The sequence below is a fragment of the Engraulis encrasicolus genome, chromosome 4 (assembly GCF_034702125.1).
Source record: "Engraulis encrasicolus isolate BLACKSEA-1 chromosome 4, IST_EnEncr_1.0, whole genome shotgun sequence".
In the NCBI taxonomy this organism is placed as follows: domain Eukaryota; kingdom Metazoa; phylum Chordata; class Actinopteri; order Clupeiformes; family Engraulidae; genus Engraulis; species Engraulis encrasicolus.
In genome coordinates, this window is record NC_085860.1 from 20546822 (window position 1) to 20567336 (window position 20515).

At 43.8% G+C, this 20515-nt stretch overlaps 1 pseudogene; it reads left to right on the top strand.

Annotated features, from left to right (window-relative positions):
- The window catches only part of LOC134447105 (uncharacterized), a 26926-nt pseudogene extending 6957 nt beyond the window's left edge, over positions 1-19969 (top strand).
- Positions 19970-20515: the final 546 nt, after the last annotated feature.

Below are 20515 nucleotides of genomic sequence, written 5' to 3' on the forward strand. Positions count from 1 at the left end.
GACACATCTGGCAACCCTGACGCAGACAGGCATTATGTAGGCATTATGTTATGCCACAGGTGAGCAGTACCTGACTTTGTATCAGTCTCTCCTGTTTGCTTCAAACCTCTTCCCTCTCCTGTCTCCTTTGCCAGGGTGACGCCGGCCGCAGGCTTATGTAGGCATGTCATGTTTGATGTGGAATAATCCCACGATGAGAGGACTCTTCTGAAAACACAAAGGCCCCGTGTGGGTGGGTGTTCATCAATAGTTTATGAGGGGAGCACAGAGGAGTGCATACAGATCATGCCATGAACATGAACGCAGTCGGGAGTGCAGGGGTAACAGTGTTCGATTTTACACAGTTTACCCAAAGGTGCTGCTCTGTTACACTAGCAGTAGCAGGAACGAATGCCATGAACGCAGTCTGGAGTGCAAGGGTAATGGTGTTAGATTTTACACAGTTTATCCAAGGGCTGAGCTATTGGGAGGGCGAGCAGGGCATTTGCCCCTGGGCCCATCGGCTCTCTTGCATTGGTGGTGGGGGGCCCTATTGTGACCTTGGCACGCAGACTGTGTGGGGGGCCCTAACAGTGTCGTTCCCTGAGATCCCTGTGTGCAATTGTTCCGACACTGTGTTTACCCAAACGTGCTCTGATTCTCCACACTAGCAGCGGATCGAACACAGAACCACTGATGATGGGAGGGAGAGAGAGAGAGAGAGAGAGAGAGAGAGAGAGAGGGAACAAAGAGTCAGAGATGAAGATGGATAAAAATAATGAAAGGACTGGATAGGGAACGAATTGAAAAAGACATGAAATACTGCATTCTTCCCCCTCCCCCTCTTTATTCCTCTTTTCTACTTCTTTTCCTTTTCCTTCCCGGCCTTTCCCTCCATTTCTGCCTCTGCCTCCGTAACATATCTCTGTTTCTCTCTGCTCCCTTATCTTCATCATCTCGGCCCCTCACACTACGTTCCTTTCTTCCGTGCCCGCTCGCTATTCTTCTATCCTAACCCTCTCCCTCCCTCCATCTACCTTAACCCTCTCCCTCCCTTCGTCTCCTCTCTCTTTTCCTTTTCTCTCTTTTCCCCCTCTCAATCTCTATTTCTCTCTCCATACCTTATCTTCATCATCTCTCGCTCTCTCTCTCCCTCCCTTTTTGCCTCTCTCTATATTGTTCCCTCTCTCCCTCTCTTCCTTCTTCCCATTTCTCTCTTCCTCTCTCCCACTCCCTCTCTCACTCTGTTTCTCTCTCCTCCTCTCCCTCTCTCTCACTCACCCCGTCTTCTCAATGTCTTCTTTCCCCCCCGCCTCTCTCCCTCTCCCTCTTTCTCTCAGTCACTCTGTCTTCTTTCAACTCTTCTTCTCTGTCCCTCTACCACTGTTTCTCCCTACTCACTCTCTCTCTCTTCCTTCTGTCTTCCTCTCTCTCCCTTCCTCTGCCTTCCTCCATCTCCATCTATCTCTCTTCACTCTGTCTTCTTTATATCCTCCTCTTTCTACCTCCCACCTACCCCGTCCCTCTCACTCTCTCTCTCTCTCTCTCACGCACGCATGCACGCACACACGGACGCACGCAAGCCCGCACGCATGCACGCACACGATGCACACACACACGATGCACACACACATGCATGCACACAAACTTCTCCCCTCTCTCCTCTCTCTCTCTGTCTCTGTCTCTCTCTCTGTCTCTCTCTCTCTCTCTCCCTCTCTCTCTGTGGTAGGTACATGCTGGCCTTGGGCTGTCTGTGTTGTTTGCTGAGGGCTTGAGATTGGCCTGGCTGGCTGTGAAGACCTCTGGACAAACATAACATGCAGCCCAGCCGGCCTGGCCTCCCAGGAGTGGACTAGCTTCTTCCTTAACACACGCACGCACACACACACACGCACACTAATGAAAACGTACACACACACACACACAGAGTACCTCTCTCTCTCACACACACACACACGCGCACGCACGCACATGCACGCACACACGCACACACACACACGCACACACACACACACACGCTCTCCCAGGAGTGGACTACTAACATGCAGCTGCTTTCCCAGCAGTGGACTAGCTTCTTCCTTCATGTGCACAGGTGGAGGTGAAATAGAGATGTGTACGCATGCAAACACACATGCATGCACGCACGCATGCACTCACACACACACACACACCACACACGCACATGAACACACACACACACCTTCTCTGTCCCTTTATGCACAATCATACACACAGATATTGGCTGTATTATTACAGTATACGAAACCCAACCCATGATAGAAAACAGGGAGGCTAAATGGTCAGCAGCACACTAAATTACCATATGCCTCACTTATTATTGTTATTATTATTATCATTATTAGTAGTAGTAGCATTATTATTATTATTATTATTATTATTATTATTATTATTATTATTATTATTATTATTATTATTATTAATAGCAGTATTATTGATATTATTATCCTATGTGTAAATGCACACATTTGTTGTGCTGTAGTTGCAGTAGTAGTAGTCACAGAAATAATCCTAATAATTAAGGTAATGAGGCACATGGTAGTAAAAAGTAGTAGTATATCGATGATAAAGATATAGTATAGCCTACCACAGGCTACAGTCTTCATGTTGTGTTTTTCTGAAGGACTTCCTCTCCTCAGCCATCAATATATTCCCTCCCTTTCTCTAGCTCTATTAGTTTGTGTGACTTTATCTCCTCCTCCTCCTCCGTCTTCACCTCTTGTCTTCCTCCTCCTCCTCCTCCTCCTCACCTCTTGTCTTCCTCCTCCTCCTCCTCCTCCTCACCTCTTGTCTTCCTCCTCCTCCTCCTCCTCCTCCTCACCTCTTGTCTTCCTCCTCCTCCTCCTCCTCCTCACCTCTTGTCTTCCTCCTCCTCCTCCTCCATCTCCTCATCCTCCTCCTTCTCTTTGTGTGCCTTTATATCTCCTCCGTCTCCTCCTCCTCCTCCTCCTCTCTCCGTCCTCACTTCTTCTCCTCCGCATCCGCATCCACTTCCTCCTCCGCTCCAGATTTGTCTTTATACATTCACAAAGAGCACGCGGATGAAAAGCGCTTGTCATCTGAAAGGTTACCTGGCTAATAGAGAGCTGGAACAGAGAGCGAAGGAAGAGAGAAGAGGGAAGAGAGAGGGAGGAAGGAGGGGGTTGTTTGTGTGTGTGTACTTGTGCGTGTGTGTGTGTGTGTGTGTGTGTGTGTGTGTGTGTCCGTGCGTAGGGTCTGTGTGTCCGTGTGTGTGTGTCTGTGTTTGTGTGCGTGTGTCTGTGTGCGTGTGTCTGTGTGCGTGCATGCGAGCTTGCGTGCGTGCGAGCTTGCGTGCGTGCGAGCTTGCGTGCGTGCGTGTGTGCGTGCGCGCGTGTGTGATGGGTCAGTTGAGGGAGAGGTGGATGCATTCCAAATTAGTACACAACTGCAGACGAAGCCAAAGACACATCCGAGGTACCATCTCAGAACCAAGAAAACACAGCCATTTATGTCTCTCTCCATCACACACTCTTTTCCAAGTTTTTTTTTTCTCTCTCTGTTTCTCTGTCTCTCTGGCATCTTTATGTCCTCAATTCAGAGGAAACGTTTAGTTGAGCTACTTTGGAATTGTAAGGGGTGGGGGTGGGAGATGAAAACAAAGCAAAAAAAGAAAAAGAGCTGAAGTCAGTGAAGGTAATAGCCAATACTCTACTTGTCCTACCCACCTCCTCCCTCCTCCCCCCCGCCCCGGTTTTAAAAAGTCATGAAGACAATAGCTAATACTCTACTTGTCCTAGCGCCCTCCTCCCTCCTCCCACCCCTGTTTTAAAAATTGAAGGTAATAGCCAATACTCTACGTATCCTACCCCCCTCCTCCCCCTCTACCCTCCCCCTGTTTAAAAAAGTCATGAATGGCCAGTCTGGGTGTCCTGTATTTATCTATTATTGAAGCCATGGAGCCACCCTGAACAATTCTGCCTTTTGTACACACCCCTACCCAAATACACACACACATACACACACACATACACACACACACACACACACACACACACACACACACACACACACACACACACACACACACACACACACACACACACACACACACACACCAGCTATCGCCGGTCGGACTATCCTCTTCATCATTGTCAGTGTCCCAGGCCTCCCCGCCTGCCCCTGATGCTTAATAGCCTAATATGTGGCGGCCACGGGGGGATTCAGGCTTGATCCTGCCCAGCACGGAGGTGTCGATAGCAGCAGCTCGCCTGGAGAAGTGTGTGCGATTTGAATGATTAGTGTTTTTAATTTATATGGAGGGCTTATCGATTGCGTCTGTGTTTTTCCTTTCTTTTGTTTTTTTGGTGGTCAAAGGAGTGGGGAGAGGACAATCGGCCTAATTTAGCAGGGGACAAGTCAGTGTGTGTTTGCCCCATGCACACCAAGCATACACACAAAGACATACAAACACACACACACACACACACACACACACACACACATACACTTGCAATTCTACAAGTAATAGAGTCAAAGACACACGCTTGCACACTAGCCCACACACAAACACACACCCACACGCACACACACACACACACACACACACACACGCACACACACACACCCACTGGATATTGTGGTAAGTAAAGCTAATCCTAGCAAATATTTTTCATGTCTGGGTACATCTTTAATTTGATGTTTGTTTGTTTTTAATCATAACACACTGTATCCAATATTTGTACTTTTGTGATTAGCTCCTGCTGTTGTTTTTGTTACAAAAGAGGCAACTCTTCAAGACCAATCGTTCAGCAAAACACCATCAACTACATACACAGCCAAACGCTTCAAATGGATACATGAATTAATGTATGTGATGTACATGTACTGTATATATGCTCACTCCTTTGCCCTAAAAAAATAACATGTCTACAGTATAATTATTATTTCAAACCCAAAAACATGAAAACGGACAACGACAATGTACTGTATTTTAATGGTTACTTCTTTTAGTTAGTTGCTAGTTGCTGTTTTTTTTCTGTGAACCATTTGGATCTGCAGTGCTTTCCATTTTGCCTGGTTTTGACATTAAAGGTTTGAAAAGTGCACTGTGTAAAATGTTTAGTAGTTTATTTCCAGAATTCATACGGCCCATTCACAAATGTTGGCTTTCTCATAATACTTAAAATGTAATCTTTTCATACAGAAATTTCCAGAAATAGACAGTTTACTAAGTCTACTAGTCAATATTCATGAAAAACAATAACAAATTTGGCAATGGGCAGTGCAGATTCAATGGGCAGCATACAGTAGATGCTGTACATACACTGGCCACCATCCTACATAGTGCACTTTTAAGAAAATGACTTGATATATCCATTTGTATTGATAATATCCTATACATTGAAGAGTTGGGTGTGAGAATGGGAATATTCACAACTACAGTACTCAGTCTGTACACATGATACTGCAACACTGAAAATGATATTTAAAAACAACCTTTCAATCCATAGCTTGTAAGTGTTCATGATTAAAAACACCATTAAGAGCAGATACTATTTGTGTCACAACACTTGGAATATGTGATGATTTTCAAAACATGGCACAAAACAAGACGTTTGTTTGGAAGCTTCCTGGTGAGAAAGCTGTTTTGGCAGCTAATGTCAGACACACACACACACACACACACACACACACACACACACACACACACACACACACACACACTCAAAGAGCATTGCAAAATATTGTGCTCTTTGAGTGTGTGTGTGTGTGTGTGTGTGTGTGTGTGTGTGTGTGTGTGTGTGTGTGTGTGTGTGTGTGTGTGTGTGTGTGTGTGTGTGTGTGTGTGTGTGTGTGTGTGTGTCTGTGTGTGTGTCTGTCTCTGTGTGTCTGTCTGTGTCTGTGTGTGTGAGTCTAATTGAGAAAGTGTGTGACAAACTTCCGTGAGTGTGTCTGTGTGAGTGTGTGTGTGTGTGTGTGCGCGCGCACGTGTGCACGCACACTGTCTTACTGGCTGGACCTAGCATTTGTATTCATTGTGTAAAAACGAATGAGTGATCCTGCATACATTGTGAGTCCTGTATACATGCACGGTTGTGTGCATGTGTTTGTATGTGACAATAAATTACTTTCAGTCTTTGTGCTTATGTGTGTGTACGCGCTTGTGCGTGTGTGTGTGTGCCCACGTGTGTGTGTGTTGGTGTGTGTGTGTGTGTGTGGAAGGTAGGAGAAAGGAGAGAGACCTTGGTTAATAGAAAATCACTGAGCGGCGCGGTGCGATGTACTCTTGCTTTCTTCTTCCTCCTCGCCTTGCCGCTCCACTCTTGTTGGTTCAAGGTAACGCCAAGGAGTTGCCATGGCACCCACCTTCTCCTCCTCCTCCTCCTCCTCCTTCCTCCTACTCCTCCGCTCTCTTTTCACCTGCTCAAGGCCAGCACGTGTGTGTGTGTGTGTGTGTATGTGTGCACGCGCATGTGTATGAGTGTGTGTGTGAGAGAGAGAGAGAGAGAGAGAGAGAGAGAGAGAGAGAAAGTGTGTGTGTTTGAGTGCGTATGTTTGTGTGTGTGTGTGTGCGTGCGTGTTTGTGTGTGTATGTGTGTTTGTGTGTGGGTGTGCGTGCGTGTATGTGTGTTTGCGTGTGTGTGTATGGGTGTGAGAGAGGTGCAACATAAGCAATGTTGACGCAGAATCCAGGTAAAAAACACTTATTCATTTAAGGCGGACATGAGGTGACAGGATGAACAGGATGAACAGGAGGAGGAGGAGAGGCAGATACACTTCTTATTCATTTGTCAAAGCTATTTCACAGTGTGTGTGCTTGCGTGTAAGTGCGTGTTTGCGTCTGTATGAGTATAGTCAGAATGTGTGGAATGAAGACAAAAGTGTGTTCTCTGCAAAAAGCAGACCCATGGTATTTTTCAGTGCACACAGCCTTTACTTTGGTGGCTGCTGTGTGTGTGTGTGTGTGTGTGTGTGTGTGTGTGTGTGTGTGTGTGTGTGTGTGTGTGTGTGTGTGTGTGTGTGTGTGTGTGTGTGTGTGTGTGTGTGTGTGTGTGTATCTGTGTGTGTGTGTGTGTGTGTGTGTGTGTGTCTGTCTGTGCGTGTGCTTGTGCTTGTGTGGATGCATGAAAGACAGTTAGAGAGAAAGAGAATAGTGATGGAGAAACATAGAACACACATGTTTTGTCATATATCATCATGAAATATTGAATATGAAGTCAAACTAAAGATTTTGGTTTGATCATACAAACATATTACTATACCCACAGTATATAAGTATGACCTTGAACTGAATTCAATTCTATTTCAGTCATTTTAAATTGAGTGATTTAAAGGGGAATTTGAGCATGACATTCCCTGACACCTGCGTTGAAAATATGGGCACAGCGTTTTGATGAAGCGTGCACCTGCATGTCAGATAGAGACTTGAAAGCTTGTCTGTTGTTGTACTTTGATTATGTCGGCTGTGAATCTTCTTTGTTCTGCACTTCAAAAGTTCACAATACGCTCCCTGCCTTCCCCTGTGTTGCCAGATTTGGCAGTTCCCCTCCCAATTGGACGGTTTAGGATGACCCCTGTGGGTGAAACAAAGGGGGATTTGGGTGGATTTTTCTGTAGGATTTTGGCCATACTGTAAAAATCAATAGAATTTGGTTCAAACTGGCTGGGATTTAGTGCCTCTGGGTAGCTTTCGAGCATCTTCTTTTGGGCTGGAAACCCACTGTCACATCTGGCAACCCTGCTGCCTTCCCCTGTGTTGCCCCCTTTGCTCTAGAAGAACCAGACATGTGCAGCTCAATTACAGCAAACTGAATTATATTGTTGCGTAATGTCCATGCTTGTCCAATGCCATGCATTCATTGCATGCAGGGTCGGATTAATACACAGGCTAGATATGACTGCAGTCTAAGGGCCCCCACCAGTCAGGATCCCCCAGATTGGTCAAAGAGAGGAGAACATTGTTGCTGAACTGCAGCTGCAATCATGAAAAAATAATTTCATATCTTGGAATTATGACACAGAATGTAATTTTGTCTTGGTTTTTTTCCACTGGGGGCCTATCACAACCTGTAGCCAAGGGGCATCAGGCCACGTTAACCCGGCCCTGGTTGCATCCTAATAGCAGATTAACTCTTTTCAGAGTAGTCCTGTTGCATTTTTTTTCAGCCTCAGTTCAAATGATTTCCCTAATGAGTTGATCTATATGGGTGAGCTGATTTAATATGGTGACAAGATACTTACTGAGTGTCATTGTTCGTCAAGTGTAAACACTACTTGGGTTAAAACGTAGTGCAAGGCTTAATGCATTTTATTTGTGATCTAAGTTGTTGCCCACCTCATGGTTTTGTGAGAAAGCTATTGGCTGGTGCTGATGTATCTAGCTTGGAGTCTGCTCTCTGGTATGAGGCCGATTCTTTGCCTGAAACAATTTATTTTCATTTGAATTTCGGGGCTTCTATGGCTTGAAGTCTCCAGGTCAGGTATTTATTTGGCTTATTTTTCTGTGGTATAGAGGGTTATGTTCTTTTCAGTAACACTGACAGTATCATTTGAAGGCTTACAGGTGTAAGGTATACATCATAATACATCATATGTTAACTTATAATGAACATTAATGGCACTTTTTGTGATGTGTATGACTTCAAATAAAAAAAATCTCATTAAATTAAAACATAAGGAAAAAAACTATAAGACAGTCAATGACAACATTTTGGTCATGTTTACAGCATGCTTAGTGCTGTTCAGGGGTGATAGTGAAAAAAAATCCTGAGCCTGAACTTTTTTTCCTGGTCAGGGAGGGGGGGGCGGGGGGACGGGGGCATACTGCATATGAGACGTAATGTAGGCCTAGGCCTTATTATTATTCAAACACATTATTCAAACATTGAATAGCCTCATTTTAGATAACGTTTTCATTTTTGCCTTATTTCTATAGTGTTATTCACGAAAACACAGATCATTTCCCTGTTGGTAGGCTACAGCACTTGACTGAAAGAAACTGACCACGTTCAATTCTAGCTGTAAAAACGAATACCAACGCATGCACTATGCAGTTAGAAATGCATTCTAGGCTTGTGATGTTGCACTAAAGTTATTGAGGTGGGTATTGAACCAATGCAACATTTCAACACCAGAATGCATTTCTGAAAACATGGTACATATTTTACCACATTGAATTAACTGAAAGCTGCATATGTAGCAGCCATACCAAGACAGGTCAGTAGGAGGAAATGCTACTCCAAAGTAGGCTACAGTAACTACACTCTGTCCAAAATAGAGGAGGTGATTACCAATTAATTAAGCAATACTTTTAAATGACATGACATTTGCTGCGTGCTGATTCGTTTCATTTTCATTGGGACATTGCTCATATAACTTGTATAGGCTACTTGTTGACATGTGTTTAGATAGCCTACTCGTGGCCCATGGTCTACCTATAACCACAGATTGTTAAGGGCTGTGCTATAATCCCTGCCTTTCCGTTGTAGGGAAACGCCCTTTAATTACCGGTACATGAAATATTTAGGGCACAATACAAGCGCATGATAGGCTACATGCAGGCCCACGTTCACATCGCATATTTCGACTCCACGGATGACAGAACCAGCCCTGGTTATTACGGACATGACAGTATAGCCTACTGTGTGACTACTGCGCGACTTTCGCATTGGCTTGTCGTCAATTAAAATACATGAATATCACTAGCGTGTACACACGCCCATTACAATCTACGAGTTGAAAAGATAACAGAAAGCAAGAAAAACAAAGACACTGCCGAATTAAGCTACATGAAAATAGCCCAGGGCGTGAAAATAAGATGAACATTCCCTGCATGTCTAGGTGACACCGTGGTGGCCACATGAACGCGTGCCAAGTACTTGAAGTTCATGAGAGTCTGATATTGATAAAGCTCCCTGCCCGAGAGTAGGGATAAAGTATCCCAGAGCGTGCAGACAATGCAACCTGTGCATCGTGCGTGGAATAATTGGATTCGATTACGCAGAAGGGCTACGACAGGGAGCGCGCGCGAGAAAGGCTGTGTGAACCTGTGCGAGGCTGGTCGGGAGTTTTCACAGAGCGCGTTGGTTTAAGTCAGCATATCTATTATAAACATCTGCCTGAAATCAGTTTGACACGTGGTTTGTCAGGAATGACGCAAAACACCATCCCTCAATCAACAGTAGACCAAAATCCACGAACTCAGATCACACTAGCCTACAAGGGGTGTAGGTTTGCCAAACTCATTCTAAAGAACCTTGATACATCCGGATCCGTTATGCACAGACTGGTCGATTCAATCCATTCCAAAGTAGTCACACACTACTTGCAGATTAAGCCATGTCTCAAATGTGAAACATTAGCGATCCAATTCCAGATTCCACTGTCATTTGGACATGTCGCAATGGTAGCCGCTATTCCAATGCAGACAATATTTACGGACTACATCTAGAAAAAAAAGTATCATGACGGGCATATCATAGCCTACCGTTTTGAGCATACAGACTTTTTTTGAAAGAACGTCTATCTCCATCAAAGTTTGTCAACATTGCGCAGTCATTTAGCGCACATAAATGAGGAAAATAGACGAACCTATTTCAAACATACACTCTCACTGAGCCCGTTTAGGGACTGTACGTTATTTACCGGGGGGGGGAGGGCTGGTGCGCTGGAAGTCCGGTCAAAAAAAAAATCATGGTCCCCCCCTCCACCTCAAATTTTTTCCCTCGCCCCACTTCAATTTTGTTTTCCCATGGCCCTCCCCCTACAGATAAAAAAATATATATATTTCAAATTGGTAGATGAACAACCATCATGAGAACAGTCAGAGTAGCCTACATCAAGGGCGGTTGTCTGCACTATTATGTGCTATCGATATCAGTGGATACCTATGAGAAGCCGCAAGAATCTACCTCTGCGGCTGCATGGGATGCCTTTTAACTCCACTGTCACCAAGACAAATTGCCTTCACTATTTTTTTTACGTGTTAAGTGAAAATAATAATAGGCCTAATAATAATAATAATAATAATAAAAACTTCCATTTCAATACCAATGTCCGAGTTGTTACTACTGTAAACTACAAAGTGGAGAGAGTTTCCCCACCGTAGCTTCAATATTTCCCTGCTCGACAAGCAGCGCCTTTCACAAGGTACGTTTTACATGTTCAGCACAGTAGCGAAGCCAGGGACGCAGGAACTGGTTTTGACCAGGGGGTGCTGTGAAAAAAAATCTGTTTTTTAGATGCTATTTCCTGCGTTCTAATCAATTTTAGGGTGAGGAATGGCGAATCACATCTGAATAACTTCCTCATGTTTTATGTAGCCTAAACAAGGATGGCTAGATTTAACTTTTTTTTCTTTAACATCTCACTATATGTTCTTCTTGCGGAAGTGAAACGCGCACCTGATGTGGAGGTGAGGGCTCAAGAGCAAATCGCGCTGCCTTGACAGTTTGTCTCTTCAGCATGGGCAGTGTGCAATGTGTGAAATTAGACAAGAAATGCTTTGACTAGGCTATGCGATGCACTCGTGAGAGGTGACCGGGCTTTCAAATAATTTAGATTTTCTTGCAATTGCGACTGTGGATCAGGTGCATCTCGGTCTCCCAGACCGCGCATAAAAGCACGCACGCACACACACAGGCATAGCTCTACCTTCCCGAATGTAATTACACTCTGACGGCCAAAGAGTTCGGGATGTGATCGGAGCAAGAAGTAGGCTAAGCGCCAAAGCAGCTCGAGCCATTGCTGGCTATTGATACAGGGAGAGTGAGAAAGCCACCTTTAGTTTGCATTTAACGTAGGCCATTAAGACGCAATAGGCCTAATAGGTGGTGGCGGTGCTATGGTGGTCAAATCAGCAGCAAGAGGCAAAAGGAACAAATTGCCAAAACAGAACCAGTACAACATTCCAAAACATCCAACAATAGCACAGCCATTACACACCGCGGCAATTCAACTTTGATAACTGTGATGATAGACACCATCGGCTGTGCTCAGATTCACCCCATAGCCAACTCCGAGGCTAAGCTAGACTACTTCACCAGCAACAGGCAAGACCTAGCATACCAATACACGCTTCTACGAATCCAATCTCCACAGCAAGAAACAAAAGTCACTTCTTACCTGACACGATGCACAACTTTGGTGACATTCCCTTCTCCCGTCACGCTTTAAATGTACATAATTCCTTGCTTAGTTGGTCCGTTTTTGTTCACCAAAGTGATGAGACTTCTCTTCACAACAAGTTAGCTCCTCCAATGGTTTCAAGACCTTATGATGCATGGCCAACACATCGCCGTTAATACCATTTTTATTACTACCTTGACACCACAAGCTAAACAAAACAAACTCGCGTCACTGCACCGTTCTACCAAAGTACGTCTAGGCCAAATGTCTAGGCCTAGGTACTGTTCTTTCCGGTCTGGTTGGGGTCTTTGAAGTTCTTTGAACACAAATGTAAGCACACGGCGGTGCCAATAAATAAAATCATGGCTTACCAGAGGCTGTGACCACCAGTTGACTACAACACCTCTCCAAAATTCCTCTGGAAATGCCCATCCAATTCGTTGTCAAAACTTCCCAAACTGTTTAGCCCATATAGTTCACATCAGCTAGTTTGATATTTGCTCACGGGCATTTTCTATGATGCTCAATGTTCCTCCGTAGCACTAGCAATCCTACAGAGAGTCAGCGCGGGCAATCTACAGTAGCTGCACCTGATAGTTTTTTGACTACAGATACACGCTTCAGTGCTATAGTATGCACCGGGACCTTGCATCGCAAAGCGATGTGTTTCAGAACATGTTTTATTATTGTTTAAAAAAATAAATAAAAATAAAATAAAATAAATTCGGTTTTTTTTCCATGGCCCTCCCCCTAACTCCGATTTTTTTTGCCATGGCCCTCCCCTCCACCTCATTTTTTTTCATCATGGCCCTCCCCCCCTACGCACCAGCCCTCCCCCCCCGGTAAATTACGAACAGTCCCTTATGCGCATCAATAAACCGTTTATGTTCAGGTTTTTGGAGTAACCTGCACAAGGCAAAATCATTCGGGTCCAAGCCAACATGTCACAGTGGGTAAATTAATAGGCTAACTAAATGGCCTTACCTTCGAATGTTTTCTTGATCACAGAATTTCACTAGTATTCCACTGACATCCACACGGTTCAACACACCCATATCACAACTAGCAAGCCATGTGGATTTGTGCTAACAATAGCTAATTTTTATCGGAATCCAAATGGTCTAGACTTGGCCTACAGTATTTTCTTCCGTTTCTTCAGCATAACGAGATGCCATTTTTGGATTTGCCTCCGTCGATAGTGAAAATATCTGAGAAGGGTAACCAGTAGAACTCTCTTTACTGTGCATACTGACAGCCAATCTACTTCTCCCTTCACTAGAACTAGAAGACTGCCGCCAGTGCTGTGGTGAGTGACTCAAGAGCGAGACATAACAAATTGATACATTTTTCAGTAAGATGTCGGGATGATACAATGTTATGGGCTGCTGCTCATTTGGGTTCCTTTCGCGTCTCTTACAACAGGCTGTTGCGCGCTCATTTATTTTCACCATACATTAATGATATGAAGGCTTTGCGATAGTTTATTATTTTATTAATATTGGGGAAATATTTTTTTCTTTTTCTACAGCCACGCCACGCCGGATTTCCGGCGCGGCGCCGGACTGCTATCACCCCTGGCTGTTATAGTCACATGGAAATAAACTGTCAGTGTTTGCTATACATGTTTTTTTTTGTTTATAAACAAGTAGTGGGGTCGTATTAGGCTCAGTCATTTCAAATTGGTGTTAAAGTTTGGTTTTCACTTCCAAGTTGATGTTTAGGGTCTATAGAACAATTTGAGTTCGAGTGTCAAACACACAGATAACAAAATGGCCTGCGGGGGGCGCTCTAAAATATATAAACTGCTATAACTTTTGATTATTTAAACCAAATTTAACATATGAGGTATGTATGGATTCAGCATGAAGATGTGAAACCGGTGAGCCAAGTATTCGGTTACCAGATTAAAGACACACTATGTAATAAGCACACTTTTAGCCAGTGGACAGCAAAATCCGGACTTTTTTAAGATAAATGGTGGAAATGCCCTCAAAGTTGCAATGAAACATCATTTATTGTTACAAGCTATTGTAAATAAAGCCTGGGTTATCACTTAAGTTGATTTGTTCAGAATATCCCTGAAGCACACAGATACTTAGGATACCTATACACAAATATGACTGCATAAAGCCTATGTCATACTTTAGGATTAATGAGTAACAGCTTTTTTTCAATCAAGCCATCATTTTATTCACAAAAAAACTTTATATCTAAAAGAAAGTAAATCAATAATAATAATAATAATCATAATGATAATAATAATCATAATAATAATCATAATGATAATAATAATAATGATAAGGATAATGATGATGATGATATACTATGAGGAACAACAGTTTTTCCGGCATTCAAAAACAAACAGAAGACATATGGCTAACATTTATCCCAATACTCCACTCTACAATAACTATGACAGAGAACAGATACAATAACAGTCAGTGGTCAGTCTTAGAAATTGCATGTGCACTTGCACAGACGTGTGCACTTTAACTCTGCCTTCATGGACTTGAACCAAGATCTGGCAGGTGTATTTGTACAAGTACTAGTACAGCTGCACTTCACCTCTAGTAGGAATACATCTTTGGCAACGGCATCTTTGGTAGTGCAGTCCAACTCTGGAAACTGTCCATTTGTTACCAGATTGGCAGGCATTTCTGGCAAATGCAGATAATAAGATTTTTTATTCGATGACAGAGATGTCTTCATAACAGCAGATGATTGTGTCTTCCATGTATGAAATAGTCCTATAGTATTATTCAGTATGCTTGCCAAAGGCCTCTGCCTGCCCCCAGCAAGTATACTAATTGTTGTCCGACAGTTTATTATTTAGTATGCTTGCGGGAAAGCATACTAATTGTTCATCGACAGTTTATTATTATTCTACGTTTTTCCATTCACCTCCATTCATTAGTATGGTGGCTTTGAATCGTTGCAGCGTTAGAGATAGAGACACGGTTTGAGTGCCAAAACGAACAGCTGGAAAAGGGCTCAAGGTGGTGTATTTTTCGCTGGCCTACCCCCTTTCATCCGTTCACCAGATTCGTTTTCCTCAGTTTTCTCTCTGTTTTCCCCTCATTGAAATGAATGGTAAAATGGTCAAGATGATGATGTCACAAACTGTGGCAGTTAGAGTGAGAAGTGACCTGTCCTGGGGTTTTTAATAGAATAAATTAAACCGATTCACCTTTCGACTAGGTAAAGGCATTCTCAGATATGGCTTTCAGGCCGACCAGAACGGAGCCGGTGTCGGTGCTCGCACCAGTTACGTTCAGCACTTAAGTGTTTGTCTGCGAACCGTCAGTGTTCATACCGGGCTCTGAACTTTTTCCGCACGTGACTGTGTTACCCGGATGAACCTGCTGACGACCACGCTGCCGTCACGGTTCGCAGAGAAAAACCTGGTATTTTGCGGTTCGCATTGCGAACCAATTTTCCGGTTCGCGAACGCAAATATCTGTGGCGTGAACACGACGGTCGGTTCGCGATTAGGTGCGGGAACGGGCTCCAGCACGGTTCTCAGTCGGCCTGAATGCGCTAAGAGAGGTTTTGGCTCTGAATACAAACTGTGTTAAGATCATTAGCCAAAAATGTTTGAGAGAGAGCAGTTTTAAAATCCCTATGATGTGACCCCATTCACTTAGAAAAAATGTGTCAACAGCTCAGCGCATAGGCCTGAATATGTCCACTTTTTGACTGAACCATTTGGCCTAGAAAAGTGATCTCAGCTTTGACATGAAGAACAGGGTTATGCCATTTGTGTGTCAATATCATTTGACAACTTGTAAAACTTTTGGAGATAAGGCTGCACATATTACTCAGCTATTGACTGCCAAACTGTCACCTTTAGAATCTTCATTCATACACTCACACATGCAGCCTTGTAGAACCTGGACAACCGTGGCCTAATATGCTGCTTTGGCAGTGGCCTACTCGGTATCAGGTGTTGGTCTGTCAGAGGGTTGCAGGTTTGAATCCCAACCTTACCTCTCCCTACCCACCCATTGCTGAAAGGCACCTGAAGCGTCTCCATACATGCACGTGCCAGCACACAAACACACACACACACACACAGAGCTTTATCTCTTTCCCTCGTGTTTCTGTGTGTGTATACGACAGCTATGTATGTATGTGTGTGTGTGTGTGCAGAAGCCGCAAGCATACTAATAGCATTCTGTCTCCGGAAATGCAGTTTTAATAATAATCATAATAATAATATTGATCTATTTTCTTCAAGATATTTTTTGTGATTTTATGTGTTAATAGAGCATAGCTTGATTGAAAAAAGCTGGTACTCATGATCCTAAATTCATAAACTCAAAGTTGCAAGTTGGGTGCTAAGTATGACATAGGCTTTATGCAGCCATATTTGTGTATAGGTATACTAGGTATCTTTGTGCTTCAGGGATATTCTGAACAAATCAAGTTGAATGATATTACAGGCTTTATTTACAATAGCTTGTAACAATAAATTATGTTTCATTGCAACTTTGGGGGCATTTCCACCCTTTATCTTAACATGAATTTTGCTGTCCATGGGCTAAAAGTGTGTTTATTACATAGTGTGTCTTTAATCTGGTGACCAAATACTTAGCTCACCAGTTTCTCCTCTTAATGCTGAATCCATACATACCTCATATGTTACATTTGGTTAAACTAATCAAAACTTATAGCAGTTTATACATTTTAGAGCGCCCCCAGCAGGCCATTTTGTTATCTGTGTGTTTGACACTCGAACTCAAATTGTTCTATAGACCAGTGTTCCCCAACCTTTTTTGTCTTGCGTACCCCCTAAGCATCTTAGTTGTGCCATGAGTATACCCCCTAATTAATTTTCTATATCATTTTCTCAGTCCTGATGTGGCTGCTCCATACATTTGTTATATTAATAACACTTTTCCAAGTACCCCCTGCAATGTGCCCGCGTACCCCTAGTGCTACACGTACCCCTGGTTGGGAAACACTGCTATAGACCCTAAACTTCAACTTGGAAGTGAAAACCAAACTTTAACACCAATTTGAAATGACTGAGAAAAATTGCACATGCCTACGACCCCACTAAAGGTGTTGTGAGAAGGGGCAATATACTGGCAGCCAACCATGAGCTAATTTTTTGACCGACAGTGGTTTCCAACAATCAGAGGTTGAGTTGTACACAGCCAGGGTCGCGCAGCCAGTGGGAAACAAAAATTGAGAACCTATGAATTGCTTTTAGTCATGTCTGGTCTTTGGTTCAAAAGTATATCTCTGGCTTTGAGTGGATCGCACAGTTCAAAGGCACACACTCCTCAGACAGGGAACATTTTGTGCTGATTGAAGGTAAATAAAAGGAAAGTCCAATCTCTATGTGACACACGTAGGCAGCTAGGTTGCACAGCACAGCTGTGTTTAAGAACAGCAGGCCCTAATGCACAGACACCTCACAGAGTCAGAGTCTATCAACCAAAGCAGCACACAAGCCCTCCAACATGGAACAGAAAACTAATCACCATAATCAGCTCCATTCTGAAGTGGGAGGCCTATCTGTAAAATTAAGCGAGCACTGAGCTAAAAGAAATGTTATAAATATTATTTAAGGAGACTAAATTGTTGTATAATGTTGCTCACAGCTAGGCCCAGCCGAGTAAATATTCCACACTAACCCTGCACTAATGGTGCATTCCAGTCCCAAATCATCCTAGTAGGAGATCACACTTATCCAACCTGAATATTTCTGCTACCGTTCCTGACAGATGAAGTGGGAGTTCTACAACCATGGCAACCATCGCGGTTTAGCTGGCTTTAGCAAGGTGTTTTGATATGAGCCAAATGAGCCATAAGGGGTCTTACACACCAAGGCGGTAAAGCGTTGCGGAACGGCCGCGTTTTTTACCGGCGTCGGTGAAAATACATTGAAACCTATCTGTCCTTACACACCAACCGGCGGTAGTCGGGCGTCAGCGGCGCGCTGCATTTGGAAAATAGAACTCCAGCGTATTTTTCACGCCGGCAACCGGCGGTGTCTCATTCAAATGAATGGCAAAGTAGCACGCTAGCTTTAGCTGTGGGGAGGGTTTTGAACAGGACTGGCCGCGCACGCTGACGCTGTCAGTGTGCAAGGCAGAGAAAAGCACGCCGGCCAAAACTAAGCAGAAAGACCGCGTCCGTCCTGCGACCGTTCCGTTCCGCCTTGGTATGTTTTGGCCCTAATACAGGGTGCCCGCGGGGTTGTAAAAAGTAGTAAAAGGTAGAAAAATGAAAATGTCCAAAATAATGACCAGTAAAAGGTAGTAAGCGGCCTCTCATGTGGTAGTATTTTTTCCCTGAGTGGTAGTAAATTTAGTCCCTAAAACAGGTCCTTCGTGTTTTCTCATTTATTTCACTAAAAGTAGTCCGTAATCTTCATGAATTACTACGATTTGGCAAATTCATTTTCACGTAGCAGCAAGGACGCGGTGACAGAACTTGATGGCGTGTGCGTGTGCGTGCGTCGTGTGACGCGAATTAAATGGTCGTCCAAGCTGTCAGACAGCAGCGGCGCGAATTTCAGATCTCAGTGGCTATGGGAAAGTGCAAATTCTCAGAAAGCTGGATGGACGACCCATCTTTCAAAGACTGGCTTAGGCCAGTTGTTGGCAAAAGCCGGGAGGCTTTCTGCAATGTATGTAAAAAGACGATCAACATTACCTGGATGGGAGTGAAGGCCATAAAATCACGCAGGGATTCTGACATCCACCAGACCAGGATGCGGGTTAGAAATCAGCAGCTACCAATGACTGTGTATATGGCTAGCACGCCTAGCTCAGCGGTGACAACAACTCCTTATACCTCGGTTAGCTGCACTAGTTCTGCCGCGATGGCATTGGCAACCCCATCTACCTCGGGCAATCAGCGATCAACACTGTCTCTACCCTCGATGCTGAGGTACTGTGGTGTTTAGATGTGGCGGTCAAACACCTCAGCTTCAGGTCTAACGACGGGATTGGCGAGCTGTTTCGAAGGATGTTTCCTGCTGGCAGGTGGCATTGCAGCTGGTAAGAAAATGTTGTGTAGGGAGCAGTAGTGGATAGTTTATATAGATAATTTGACATTTTAGGCATTTGGCATTTTAGACACCCCATACCCACTGGTTGTGAACCACTGTTTGACATATTCTTTTGTTGAATGGTTGAATAAGCTAGATGAGTGGAATGTGTTTATGTTTTGAATATTGTGCCAGTGTTCTTACATTTTTCAAAGTTTCAGGTGATGTCATCATCCAGCAGAACACTGTCTTCCTGTCAGCTGTAGGGACCGAAGAGAACTCATTGTCCTTCCAACTGCTGAAGCAGCGCCTCGATGCCTTTTTCAGATCCAAGCTCAGCAAGAGTCAGCCAGAGCTTCTTAAGTTTCGTGAAAAGGCCCTCCTCCTCTCACACGGCCAGGCGACTGTAGAGAGAGGATTTTCCATTAATAAGGAGGTAGAGACGTGCAATATGCATGAAGGTTCCTTGGAGGCACTTAGGATGGTCTGTGGTGAGGTGGCTTTCCATGGGGTGTCCTAAAGGTTTCTCTAACGAAAAAGCTCCTGGTCTCTGCAGCTTCTGCAAGATCTAAGTACAGGCTGCACCTGGAGTCGGAGAGAAAGAAAAAGGAGAGTGCAGCACATCAGGCAACAAGGAAAGCAGCTCTAAAAGAGCTCGAGGACCTCCGCAGTCAGCGGGAGGTTCTACGTGTTGTCTGTGCGGGGCTTGAGAGGGATGCCGATGAATTTGCAGAGAAGGCTGATGGGAAGGGGGGCTCAAAGATGGCCGAATTAATCACCAAATCCAACATTCTTCGCCGCAGACACAAGGAGAAAAAGCGTGAGCTGAAAAGCATTGAGGAACTAATCGAAGAAAAGGCCAAGACACTGAGGCATATTTGATTGTGTGTTTAACACTCCCTCCTGTTTATTTGGACCATGTTCTTCCACCCCCCATGTGAGGACCGAGTGTCCATTGAGATTGTTTAATAAAATCATTCGCATTGCAATTACTTGTTGAAATCTTTCTTTTACACATATATGCTCCACCATAGGTAGGCTCTATTACGCTGCCAAAGGGGAAAGAGGTACTGAAGAAGATTTTCATTCTCTTGTGTCTCATCAATCCAACTCGTGTGGCAGAGGCCTCTAATTAAACTGTAACACATTCATTTGAAACAGCATATTCACTCAACAATTACTTTGATAAATAACTGTAAATTAAGTAAATGACATTATTTAATGTCGTTAATAGGCTTTGGAAAACTCTCATCTCTTTACTCAGTCTAAGCTTGATGTGGTAGTAAAAAAAAAATGGAGGTAGTAAAAGGTAGTAAAAAGGTAGTAAATTCAACCTTGGAATTTCTATAGGCACCCTGTAATAGCTATTACTCTGTCATATGTTACATTTATGTTGACACAATACCATATTATAACAGGAAGAATATG